The sequence below is a fragment of the Balaenoptera acutorostrata genome, chromosome 9 (genome assembly GCF_949987535.1).
Source record: "Balaenoptera acutorostrata chromosome 9, mBalAcu1.1, whole genome shotgun sequence".
Lineage (NCBI taxonomy): Eukaryota > Metazoa > Chordata > Mammalia > Artiodactyla > Balaenopteridae > Balaenoptera > Balaenoptera acutorostrata.
The window spans coordinates 35,251,639-35,264,039 of NC_080072.1; the positions used below are offsets into that span (position 1 = coordinate 35,251,639).

Here is a 12,401-nt window from a genome sequence, read left to right on the forward strand (position 1 = left end):
TACATGGTGGCAAAGAATATTCTAGGCAGAAGGGAGCAGCTTGAGCAAAGAGCTAGAGACAAGAAAAGGAATCAGGGTTGCGGAGGATAGCTTATAAGTCAATAAGACTAAAACACCAGGTGCATGGGGAAAGTAATCAGAGATGATTAGAAAGGTAGAGAAAGAACAAAATCTGAAGAGTTTTTAAAGTAAGGCTGAGGTTTTGAATTTAGCTTTTTTGCGCAGCGCCTGCCCTAGGCTAACTTTTCTTTTTATTTTAACCCAGAAGAGACAACATAACTATGGGAAAAAGAGGAAGAAGTTATCGATTCCTTAAAGATGTTCGCATCTTCTCAAATAGCTATGTTTTTGAGTGCAGCTTCCCAAGACTTGAAACGTCATGATAAAGGATTTGGACAAGCATGTTCACGATACTGCAAAATCTAAATTACTCCAGTGCAAACTTCTTTGGGAAAATACAATGTGCAGAGAGAGGATTTAAAATACCCTTCAGAGAATGACAAGCTAAAATGAAATCCTAAGAAGAAGCCCTCTCCCAGTTGAAAGGGAAGGGCAGGGAAGGGAACACTCCATCTACAGAAAAATTAAATGCAGGTACCAGCTACTTAATAAATGATGGTTGAGCAATAAACATTATGAATAATTTAGAACCCAAATAATTTGCAGCTGAAGGATGCATTCCCCCACCCTCATCACCCCACCAAACACTGCACTTTAGAATAGCCTTGAAAATGGCAGCTGTGAATATGATAAACAAAGAGAAAATTAAAATAGAAAACAATTTACTAAATGCTTTCATCCAATTGCATACTTCTTTATTGAAAGAACTTGTCAGTAAATAGGAAAGAAGTAAACCTGGGGAAAAAATCTTGAATCTTTAAATTATAACTTGAGTTATCTACTCTGTTGTTATTTGTCCAAAAAACACATGTAATACCTACTAAATACAAGGTATATACTTTTCTAAGTATTTAACAAGCTGCAACTCATTTAATTGTTATAACAATCTTAAGAGGTAGGTACAGTTATTATCACCATTTCTCTAATGAGAAAACTAAGGTACATCATTAACTTGCAGAAAGTTACATATATTATCAGGGGACAGAAACTGTGGGTCCATGTGCATAACAACTAGATGATGCTCTCTTCTTTTTCTTTGCAGATTGTTTTCCAAGAGGTAGCAAAAATGTTATTACTCACTTATATAAAAAAGATTTATTAGCCTTTTTTTTTTTTAATATTTATTTATTTATTTATGGCTGTGTTGGGTCTTCGTTTCTGTGCGAGGGCTTTCTCTAGTTGTGGCAAGCGGGGGCTACTCTTCATCGCGGTGCACGGGCGTCTCACTATCGCGGCCTCTCTTGTTGCGGAGCACAGGCTCCAGACGCGCAGGCTCAGTAATTGTGGCTCACGCGCCCAGCCGCTCCGCGGCACGTGGGATCCTCCCAGACCAGGGCTCGAACCCGTGTTCCCTGCATTGGCAGGCAGACTCCCAAACACTGCGCCACCAGGGAAGCCCTAGCCTTTATTTTAATAGCAGGCATTTTCTAGCTGCTTGGGATGTAGTGATGAACTAAAGACAGGTAACGACTCTGCCTTTCTGGACCTCACCTTCTGTTAGACAAGGCAGGAAATGCATAATTAAACCATTAAATAAGCAAGACTATTTCAAAGAATAGGAATCATGAAGAAGATAATGGGTTATCTGAAGGGAGTAGCTGGAGGTGGACCAAAATTTATAAACATATGCAAAACTGGCTTTGTGGATGGGAGACTCAACTGTCCCTTCACCAGATAAAATTTATTTGCATATCTCCAGACAAGAATCATTTCATTTATCATTTCAGTTATCTACAACTTACATAGTTGCACAACAGCTCAAAGACAATCAAAGACCAATTCCTGTAAAGTCAAATAACCCAGAAGGTTGTGCTAAAGATGAGACATAGTTTTCCATTGATTACACCCAGTAATCTTGGTCTATTTGTTTTCAAAACCTTTCACAATTTTTCCTAATGCTATATGTGTCACAGATAGTTGGTGTCATATAAGTTATATTTTAATGACTTAGAAATGTATACCTCAAGTCAACATTTTTTCTGTATTCTGACTCATTTACTACCTACCAGACATCTCTACAATGTCTAAAAGGCATCTCGAACTTAACGTACAAGAATTCACTGATTTTCTTCACTGAACCTATTTCTTCCTTACTTTTCACTAACACAGTAAATGACATCACTATCCAACCAATGACTCAAACCCAGAAACCTCAGGCGTCACACTAGGCTCTTTATTCCGTCAGACTCCACATGAAATCCACCGTGCTCTTCCTCCAAACTGCATTTTGACTCATTTACTCTTGCCCCTCTCCATTGTCACCATCCGAGTTCAAACCATTTTTATCTCTTAGTTGACAACTTTAATAACCTTGAAAGTCTTCTCCCTTTTTCTATTCTTGTCCCTCTCCCTTCCATTCTCCTGACAGCAAGCAGGCAGAACATCCTTCATAAATGTGAATCAGATAATATTGTCATGAGGCTTAGAATCCTTTGGTGCATTTCCACAGAATAAAGAACAAATCACTCACCATGGGTCTGTAAGGCTGTTTATGAACTACCCATCTTTCTCTTCAATGGCATCTAGTACTCTGATGGCATTTAATATATATAGTACAGACACCTGGATTCTCCAGCTCCTCAAATATAACATGGTTCCTATCTAAAGAACTTTTCACTTTCCATTCACCATGTCTGTCCTGGTCTTTCCTGGCTCTTCCCAGAGCTGGATTCTTCTTGAACTTCAGATTTCAGCTTTAATATCCCCTTCTCAGAGATGTCTTCCCCTAACTCCCTGTCAGAAAGAGGTCATCCCTTCTCTTTATTTTGCTATATTACCCTGTTAAATTTCTTCAGAGGATTTACATCAAACTTATTTTACTTGGTTATTGATTTATTTTCTATGTCCCCAGAAAAGAAAAGTCTAGGAGGGCAGACGTCCTGATTTTCTTATTCTTGCACATATTGATGCTTAATAAACATGCGTTGACTAATTGATTAAAAATAGTTACTTCGGTGAGTATTTCCCAAAGCATATTTCATGAAATAATAGAATGTCAATGATTGACACAAAAAAATTATTTCATTAACATCACTAAAATTAGTAAATGTTGAGAAAATACTTTTCCAAAATTTTCCATGTATTTTTTTCTCACCTGGCACATATATAAATTTAAAAAACTTTTCAATAATATTATTTGATTGTAATACCTTTAAAAAGATATTATATGAACAAAGAATATGAGTTTTTTTCCCCCTTGATATAAAGTAATCTATCATTCTGGATTTGTTGATGGGTCTTTGAACTTTAGAGTAGGGAAGGAAAGAACTGATAAGTTCTTTGCATCCAGATATACACATCTGTAATGGATTGATTGCCAATGAGAGGGAAGAAAGAGGAAGATTTCTCGAAATTTCAACCATAATCTTTCCTAATTCATTACATTGCAAACACTGTACAAACATATTGACTAGGCCTTTACTGAAAATGTTAAGAGAAAGAAACATCTGGGTGGCTATGTATGAATACTCCAGCCTCATTTAGATCAGTTACTTATTCATTGATTAATTTTATAAATATTCACTGTACATCTCCTCCTGGTAGTGGGGATTCAGCAGGGGGAAAAAAAAAACTAGCCTTTGCCTCTATTAGAATTTATAATATCATGAGGAAGACAGACATTAATAAACAGCAATTGAGCAAATAAGCCCATAATTACAGATCTGATCACTGCTATGAAAAAGAACAGTACAGGTTAAACACACAGTATGGGCAGCTAATTTAGATTTGGAGTTCAATGTAGGCTTCTCTTAGGAAGGGACATTTGAAAGGTTCAATGAATGTAATTTGATATTAAGTAATTTCTTTTTCTGTAAAAGACTGGCCATTATTACCTATAATTTGGTTAAAAGTGACATGTAAATATATAGATATAAATATATAAATGCATTTGCTCTTGAATTTCTCCTTCACATTGTTATTCAAAAGAACGACAACTTAAGAAAGAATGAGAATGAGCTCTGTTCAGTATTATCTTACTATCTTCCACAGAAATATTCCCATTAACACGTTTATTAATTTATCTTTTTTTAAGTAGAAGTCACAGAGCTTTTTTTTTTTTCTAACATCTTTATTGGAGTATAATTGCTTTACAGGGGTGTGTAAGTTTCTGCTTTATAACAAAGTGAATCAGCTATACATATACATATATCCCCATATCTCTTCCCTCTTGCGTCTCCCTCCCTCCCACCCTCCCTATCCCACCCCTCTAGGTGGTCACAAAGCACAGAGCTGATCTCCCTGTGCTATGCGGCTGCTTCCCACTAGCTATCAGAGCTTTTTAAAGAACATAAAATTAATATGGATTTTGGCATTTGCCATGTAAGTTAGTTTCAGTTTTTGCTATCAGATCTTAAATTAATGAGATTTCAAACTTTGTAAACAGAATAAGAGCGTGTCAATGAGGCTGATAATTTATAGTTAATAGGCTTTGCCTTTATGTATTAAAAAAAGGAAGAAAAATTTAGAATGGAAATTAATAATCCTTTGCTTCTAGGGAAGAGAAAAAATATCTGTTTTGAAGGTTCAAAGACTCTTTTTTGAATCGTAAAATGTGTCACATTCACCTCCATTTTTAAAAACCTTTTGAAAATATGTAATGAATCCTAGACAATCTTTCAGATAAGTGGTGATTATGTAAGCTATTGAAATTTTTAGACAGATGCACTTGCCAGCCTAGCCTTGGTTTTCAACCTTTAATAAAATCAGAAAATCCCCTTACTGTAAAAATTAATACTGAGTATTTTCTAGTTGTTTTCTGTCTAGTTGAGGAATTACAGGAGTTATTCTAACTCAATTTAGACATGAATTGGCAAATGTGATTGCAGTACTTATACACAAGATCCTTTAAATACTGATATACTTACATCTTAGTCCATACAAGTAATAATAGATGATAAAACTAATACATATGTTTTTGATGTAAGTTTCCAGGTTTACTTTATATTTCTTTTTTTTTTTTAAATTTATTTATTTATTTATGGCTGTGTTGGGTCTTCGTTTCTGTGCGAGGGCTTTCTCCAGTTGTGGCAAGTGGTGGCCACTCTTCATCGCAGTGCGCGGGCCTCTCACTATCGCGGCCTCTCTTGTTGGGGAGCACAGGCTCCAGATGCGCAGGCTCAGTAACTGTGACTCACGGGCCCAGCTGCTCCGCGGCATGTGGGATATTCCGGGACCAGGGCTCGAACCCGTGTCCCCTGCATTGGCAGGCGGATTCTTAACCACTGCGCCACCAGGGAAGCCTAGTCCCTTGCAGGGACTGAATAATAACTGAAATTATTGCTTCTTTCTTATTTATATCTTGCCTCATTTAAATGTGACTTTACATATGATACGTATGATAAAAAAGAAAAAGAAAACAAAGGAATTTATATTGTAGAAAAGTAATATGGAGAGCACAGAGATTTTTAGTATGGTGAAACTACTCTATATAATACCATAATGGTAGATACATATCACTATACATTTGTCCAAACGCATAGAATGTACAAAACCAAGAGTGAACCCTAATGTAAATTATGGACTTTTGCTGATAATGGCATGCTAATGTAGGTTCATTGCTTGTAACAAATGTAGCATTGGGTGAGAGATTTTGGTAATGGGGGAGGTTGTATGTGTGTGGAAGAAGAGAGCACATGGGAAATCTTTTATCTTCTGCTCAATTTTGCTGTGACCCTAAAACTTCTCTTAAAAAATGTATTTAAAAATTGAAAAAAAAAGTAAGCTGAAGAAAAATAAAATTTCAAGTATACTCCTCAAATACATTCCATAAAGCCCCATGTAGTTTCTAGGAGTGAGCCAAAAATGTGACTTTTGACAAGTGCAAAGAGGAAATTAATATCAATGCCTCAGTGTTAGATAAGACCGGGAAGTTTTCTGAATAACGAAGCCTGAGAAAAATGCCCCTTTCTCTCGTTAAAAGAAGGCATCATGTTTTGTAGTGGAATACAATACAATAAATATAATAATGATGCTCCTAAAGTTATTTCTGACTCATGAACAATCCAGCTAGTGTAATTTTAGTAAGCACCAGAATAGTGATTTCTGCGTGTGCAGCTTTTTGAAGATCTGAATGTTTCAGAGATAAAATTTAGACCATTTGGAAGGTGTGCTTCTCAAATTGTGTTAAGAAGACACCTGAAGATGTGGAAGTGTGCAGGGGTATTCAAAATCACATTTTCCTCAATGTTGAACCATTTTAAACATTAATTTTACATTAAAAGAAACATGACTACAATGGAGCAGCATAACCTTTCCTACCCACAAAAAAGGGAAGAAAAATCATTAGACTTTAAATAAATTTCACTCCCTCTTCACAGCAGGTTATTTGGCTTTGCTCTTCGTTTTCCTATGAACACCAGTTTCCTCTTGTGCCATTGGTATGACTTTGGTAAAAACATTTGAAATCATGATTCGAAAGCAAGGGTATGAAACTATATGCTTGAGATAATGTTTGTGATGTCTTTCAGGGGGCTACAAACTTCGGCCTGGCCACACCCTCCACTTTCCCTCCAAAGTCCATCATCCCCTGCTAGCAGCAAGATTTCCATGGTAAGTTAAAAATGAAGAGACTAGAGATAGATAAGGCCGACATAGAGGAGAAAGCTTTGAAAGACAGTATGCGGATTAGGAACATGGGCTTTGGAGCCAGGCAATCCTTATTTGAAACCTGGTGATGCTACATATTTGTTCAATCAAGTTACTTTACCTCTGTGAGCCTTCGTATTCTCATTTGCAAATAAGGATAACAATAATATCTACCTCACTGGCTATATTGAGGATTATATGCTATGATATTGCACTGTCCCATAGGCCAGCCACTACCCACTTGTGGTTATTGAGAACTTAAAATGTGGCCAGTCCGACTTGAGATGTGCTATGATTGTAAAATACACCCTGGATTTTCAAGATTTAGTTTGAAAAAAGAATACAAAATATTTTGTTAATAATTTTCTACATAGTTTATATTTTTCCATGTTGTAATTATATTTTGGATATAATGGTTTAAATAATATCATTAAAATTAATATCACCTACTTCTTTTTACTTTTTAATATTTTTATTTTTTTTAATATCCTTTCTGAAAAGTGGCCAGGCTTGCTTTCATTATTCCAATTTACAGGTGAGAAAACTTAAGTTCAGAGAAACTAAGACATTCAAAATTCCACACAAGTAGGGGCAAAACATAGAAACAAATGCCAGTCCTCTGTGTTTTTTATCACTTAACTGTGCTACCTCTAAAAATCAGCATCACTGCATGATAATAGTAATAATAACAACATCATCATCTTCATTTACCAAGTGCTCTTCATGAGCCTGATACTGTTTTTAGTGCTTTAAATGGATTAGCTAATCTGATACCCCTACTATTGAAATAGATCCAATTATGATCTCACGTTTTCCAAATTGGGAAAGCAAGGTGCAACGCCGCCTGTATGTACTGGCTTCCTGTACTCTGATCTCACCCACAGACTTTGACTTAAATTAAGGAGCAAATTAAGGGACCTTGAAATTTGTTTAATCTTCAGTCCTTAAAGTCAGAACATCTCTGCACCTCCAAAGCACATGCTGAATTTTACTTTGTAATCCTGGATTGTTAACCATTACTCGTGAGCATCTTTTTGCATTTTATCAATGACTTAAACATTAAATCTGTAGTGTGTATATATCATAGTGGTTCAAAGTGCAAGGTCTCAAGCCAGCCTGCTAGGTTCAATTCCTGGATCTAAAGCTTCTTACTGTGAATTTGGACAAGTTACTAATCTCTTCAAGTCATAGGTGTTTTCATCTTTAAAATATAAAATGATAGAAAGTAAAGGAAGGCAGCTAGCTAAACAGTCTCCTATTTCAAAAATTGCCATGTATCACTGTCTCACCAAAGGTTTATTTTTCAAAGGTGCCAGTGAAAATATAAAAACTAAAGTCCTTCTGAAATGCATGATTTTAATGGATTTGTTTTCATCACTTTATGTTTTGTATAGTGAACTGAAGATAGGAGTAATGAACAGCATACCATTGTTTAATCAATATCTATTGCTCGAATCATAGATTGATATGGATATGGTGTGTGTGATTGGTGATTGTTACTGTGTTGTCCTGTTTCTTAAATTTAAATATAATTGAGAAAACCTTTATATAAGTTATAATTTAGGAGATGAAATTATATGTATATAAAAACTGGCATTATACCTTTATTGCATCTTTTTTTTTTTGTATAAGAAACATAATGACACCATTTTTACTGCAAGCATCTTTTTTTTTTTTTTTTCCCAGGAACATAAACTATTTAAGCATGGGAATTGCCCACATTGATCGAGAGCGCTGTGTACTTACTTTGTAATAGCTAAGTCTGGGGCAATAAGCTTACAATTTCTCTAAGGAAATGATATAAGGTTGTAGAATAAATGTAGACAGCACTCTCTAAACATATGAAGTTTTAAGCATTATCTTTGGCAGCCATGAAATAAATATCATTCAATTCCAGTTGGATGGTATCTCCCCCAAACTCTATTTGCAACACTCTTAGTACTTTATCCCTCACACTGTTAGAAAAGTAATGAAGATCGTGTATTTTTAAATTAATAAATAACCCTGAACCTCTTAGTTTCTACGTTCTGTTCACAGAATGAAATAAACACTAACCCTTTCTTTGATTCATTGCTACAAATTTTCTCTCTCTGGATTTGGCAATTTAATTCTCTATGCCCCGGCAGCTACTCAAGCATATAAATTGTATATGTAAAATCCAAATGCTCTTCAACCTAAGACTGTTAAAATAACAGAGAGGACATATTTCACATTCAAACATGACAACACTTGATAACACATGATAACACTTATTTGACCTATTTTTTTCTAATCCTAAAAATGCTAACATCACATTACTGAATAGTTTATATATCTGTTCAATCAGCAGATATTTTTGAAGTGTTTGTTTACTCTTTTATGAGGTACTGTGATAGACTCTGCTGTTAGAAAGATGTCTAAGAAATAGTACCTGCCCTCAACTAACTGGAATATACTTAAATCAATGTCAATATTTTCCATCGAGAATAGAGAAAAACGAGTATGTAAGTGAACCCAGGTGAGGGTGAACGGAAGACAGGGACTAAGAAAAGATTCACCAAGGAGCAATATTTAAACTGTCTCTTCAATGAAAATTGGCCTGATGGACAAGGCAGAATAGGTTTTGAGGCCTGGGGCAGTCAGTCTATGCAGAGAAAATCACTCACAGAGGGAAATGCAAACATAGAAAGATAAGAAACAATGATTTGTTTAAGAAACTGTCAATAGTTACATAAACTATGTTCTAGGTACATGTTACAAGGGAAGAGACAGGGTTGGAAAAAAGATGGGACTCAAGAGAAAATTAGGGGTTTATTCATGAAGCAGAAGTAGTCCTCTCTTCAGTATTTGTGAAACATTAGGGAAGAATATAAATGAAAATTTACAGGTCATATGTTACAAGCCTACCTAGCTCCTGAAAACAGGTCACCATTGGGCAAGAAATTGTAAAGCAAGATCTGAAAGGTGGGAGACGCAGAAGCAAGGACTACATATCTCCCTGGCTCCAAAGACTGGTGTAGCTAGGGAGGGCCATATGGTACTCTCTAAAGCCCAGTGACATGGGCATGGGTGCCGCTTGCTTGAATCTGAGACTGGCAGCCTTATGAGCTCTGCATAAGAGTTTGGACTATAAAGATGTTAAAAAAAAAAAAAAAAAAAAAAAAAGAGTTTGGACTTTTTCTGCAGCCTAAAGAGAGGCACTGAAGTCCTTTCAGTAGTGAATGTCTTAGATAACAGTTTTATTGTTTGCATATCTACAAATCAGTGAAGATCACAGATTGGAAAATTTTCTTTTCAGGGTAAGGTAATGCTATATAGATATTGTAACCTTCTTTGAAAGGACTCATTTATTAAGGCGCTGTACAATAGATATAATTAAAATTGGCAAACTACATAAAGTATACATTGCTGTTTATCACGTGTAATGCTTTATTATTTAAAAATCCCTCAAAAACTATGCCACACTGTGGATTTAACCCTGATAATGGTCACTCCGAGCACTGAGAGTAATCGACTTCCCACAAAGGAGATTCCTAAATGTCTGGGCTGAGCCTCATAGACTGCGGAGTAGGTATGGGAGAAAGGAAAGAGACCCCATTCAGAAGATGCAGACTTGGGAAGTGAATCCAGGTAACCTGGTTTTCAAACAGCCCAACCCTATTTTTCTGCATTTATTCTTCAAGTCCACAGAGACCGTCCACAAATCCTCCAGTAATTCTTTGCTTTACAATTGTTCGCCCACACAATGACTCGTTCAATTTATAAATATAAGAATGGTGTTGAAACATAGTAGAGTTTAAACTTCAAAAAAGAAAATGTCACACACTGGAGTGGGTGTTGTGGTGTGTCACCCAGATCCCCAGGTGGCTGGTGGCTGAGTCCCTCTCTGGGAATCACCCTTTTCAGAAGAGAACTGCCTTTGCCAGGGTTTCACCTCCTTCCCAGGGCAAGTCAACATGCTATTAGTCAACGCACATCCCCTTCTAAAGGTCCATCCTCCTCGCCCCAGTGCATGCCCACCATGCAGGGCCTTCTCAACAACAGAGCTGATCATGTCACAGTTCACTCTCTGCCGTTGCTAAGTCTGTTACAGCATGCAGGTAGCTAGATATGAGCAGAGAAAGGGGGACAGGGGCCACACAGCAGGAAACCACATAGCTTGGAAACAGCAGGGGTCCTTGGGCAGACAAAGAAAAGCAGGAACCTCCAGACTGACAGGAAACCACGCATTTGGGGATGATAAGTGTCCTGGAGGCCGACAAAGAAAGTTGGGAAAAGGCAGGAATCTCAGGCATCCAAATGTAACCTTTTGTTCATTAGGCCGTCGTTACAATAAAATTAGCCTTGCAGATAAGAAGTTCCCATCCTGCACTGATGCCATGACACTTCAGATCAAGACTAAACACGGACAAAAATCCCTCCTCCCCTCTGGAAGGTGCAGCTGGGGTGAAATCAGGGACTATGACCCTCTACCTCCTCCCTCCCCAGTGAATATTCTGCCCCTTCACTTCTACACGCCACATAACCAGCTTGCCAAAGAAACTTAGGGCAGCTACTCACCTAAGACTGCCCTCTCTCCCCTTGAGAGCCAACTATCGCTTATATAAATAAATCCTCGCTTTTCTTTCTTGATTTCCTGTCTAGTCTCTGAATTCTTTCCGTGAGGACACAAGGACCTGCCCTCCAGGACGAAACATCTTTGGCGGAGCCACCAGGAGAAGCTCTCTCCTTCCTCGCGCTTGAGAGGGGCTGCCTTACTTCCCACCATTTCTCTCCTGCTTTCAAATCGTCTGTCCCATTTTTGGACCTACTGCCGCAGAGATGTGACTGCCGGTTGAGCATTTAAAAGCCGCTGGGTGCTTGCCAAGAGAAATCTCCCACGAGAGAGGAGTGGGTCATGGAACGGACTAGAGAGATGATAGGTCTGTCCGCTCACCTCAAGGCAATTTCCACGCAAAGCTTTTAGAAACACATTTAAAAACATAACACCGCCCCACCCCCACGGCTACCCTTATAGACTTATTACTGGTCCACCTATTCTGCCAGCATTTTCCAACCTTGCAGCTAGGTCTTCCCCTTTCACTGTTACACATGCGCAGGGCAAGTCAGGAAAGTTTCCCGCCGTTCTCACAAGCAGCTAGCGTCCGGACCATAGGAGCTTTGCCCTCTCGGTTTGCCTTATCCACCATTTAATTAACTGTAATCAGGTCCAACTGTGTGAAAATACAAAATGCAACCTTACTTACACAGAGTTCCAGCCATGGTTGCTGCTGCAGTCCCTTCAGGAGCTCCCTCCGGCCATGGATGGTCTGTGCCCCGTAACGCCGAGCGTTGGGAAGGGGGACAGTCCTGCCCCGAGCAGTTGAGACCCATGGTGGTGGGACTGGGTCCGGGCTGCCATCCTTCGCCGCCCGCCTCCGCTTGCCCTTGGCCTCCGGTCGCCCCCGTCCAGGGTCTGCCACAGGTCTCGGGTCTATCGGCACCACCGCCCTCTGACCTCACGCTGTGGGGCGGGGCACATACGTGGCCACGCCCCCGGGATAGATGGAGGGGGTGGGGAGTGACCCGCGTTTGCCGTACTTGCCTACCCGGGTCTAGGGAGTGGGGGCGTCCTTGCAGGGCCGGCGGGCCCTCCGTCGCAGTGCCTGCACCTTGGGCTGCCATATTCCCCCCTGCGCCTGGCCCACCACCAGCTGGACGGAGCTTCTGTAGGAAGG

General features: G+C 38.7%; 1 long non-coding RNA gene across 1 annotated transcript in view; it reads right to left on the reverse strand.

Moving 5' to 3' along the window:
- Positions 1-12,142, reverse strand: part of LOC130708861 (uncharacterized) — a 263,211-nt gene extending 251,069 nt beyond the window's left edge. Inside the window, exon 1 of the long non-coding RNA XR_009009283.1 lies at positions 11,931-12,142. This is a non-coding gene — a long non-coding RNA (uncharacterized LOC130708861). The remainder of the gene's footprint in view (positions 1-11,930) is intronic.
- Positions 12,143-12,401: the final 259 nt, after the last annotated feature.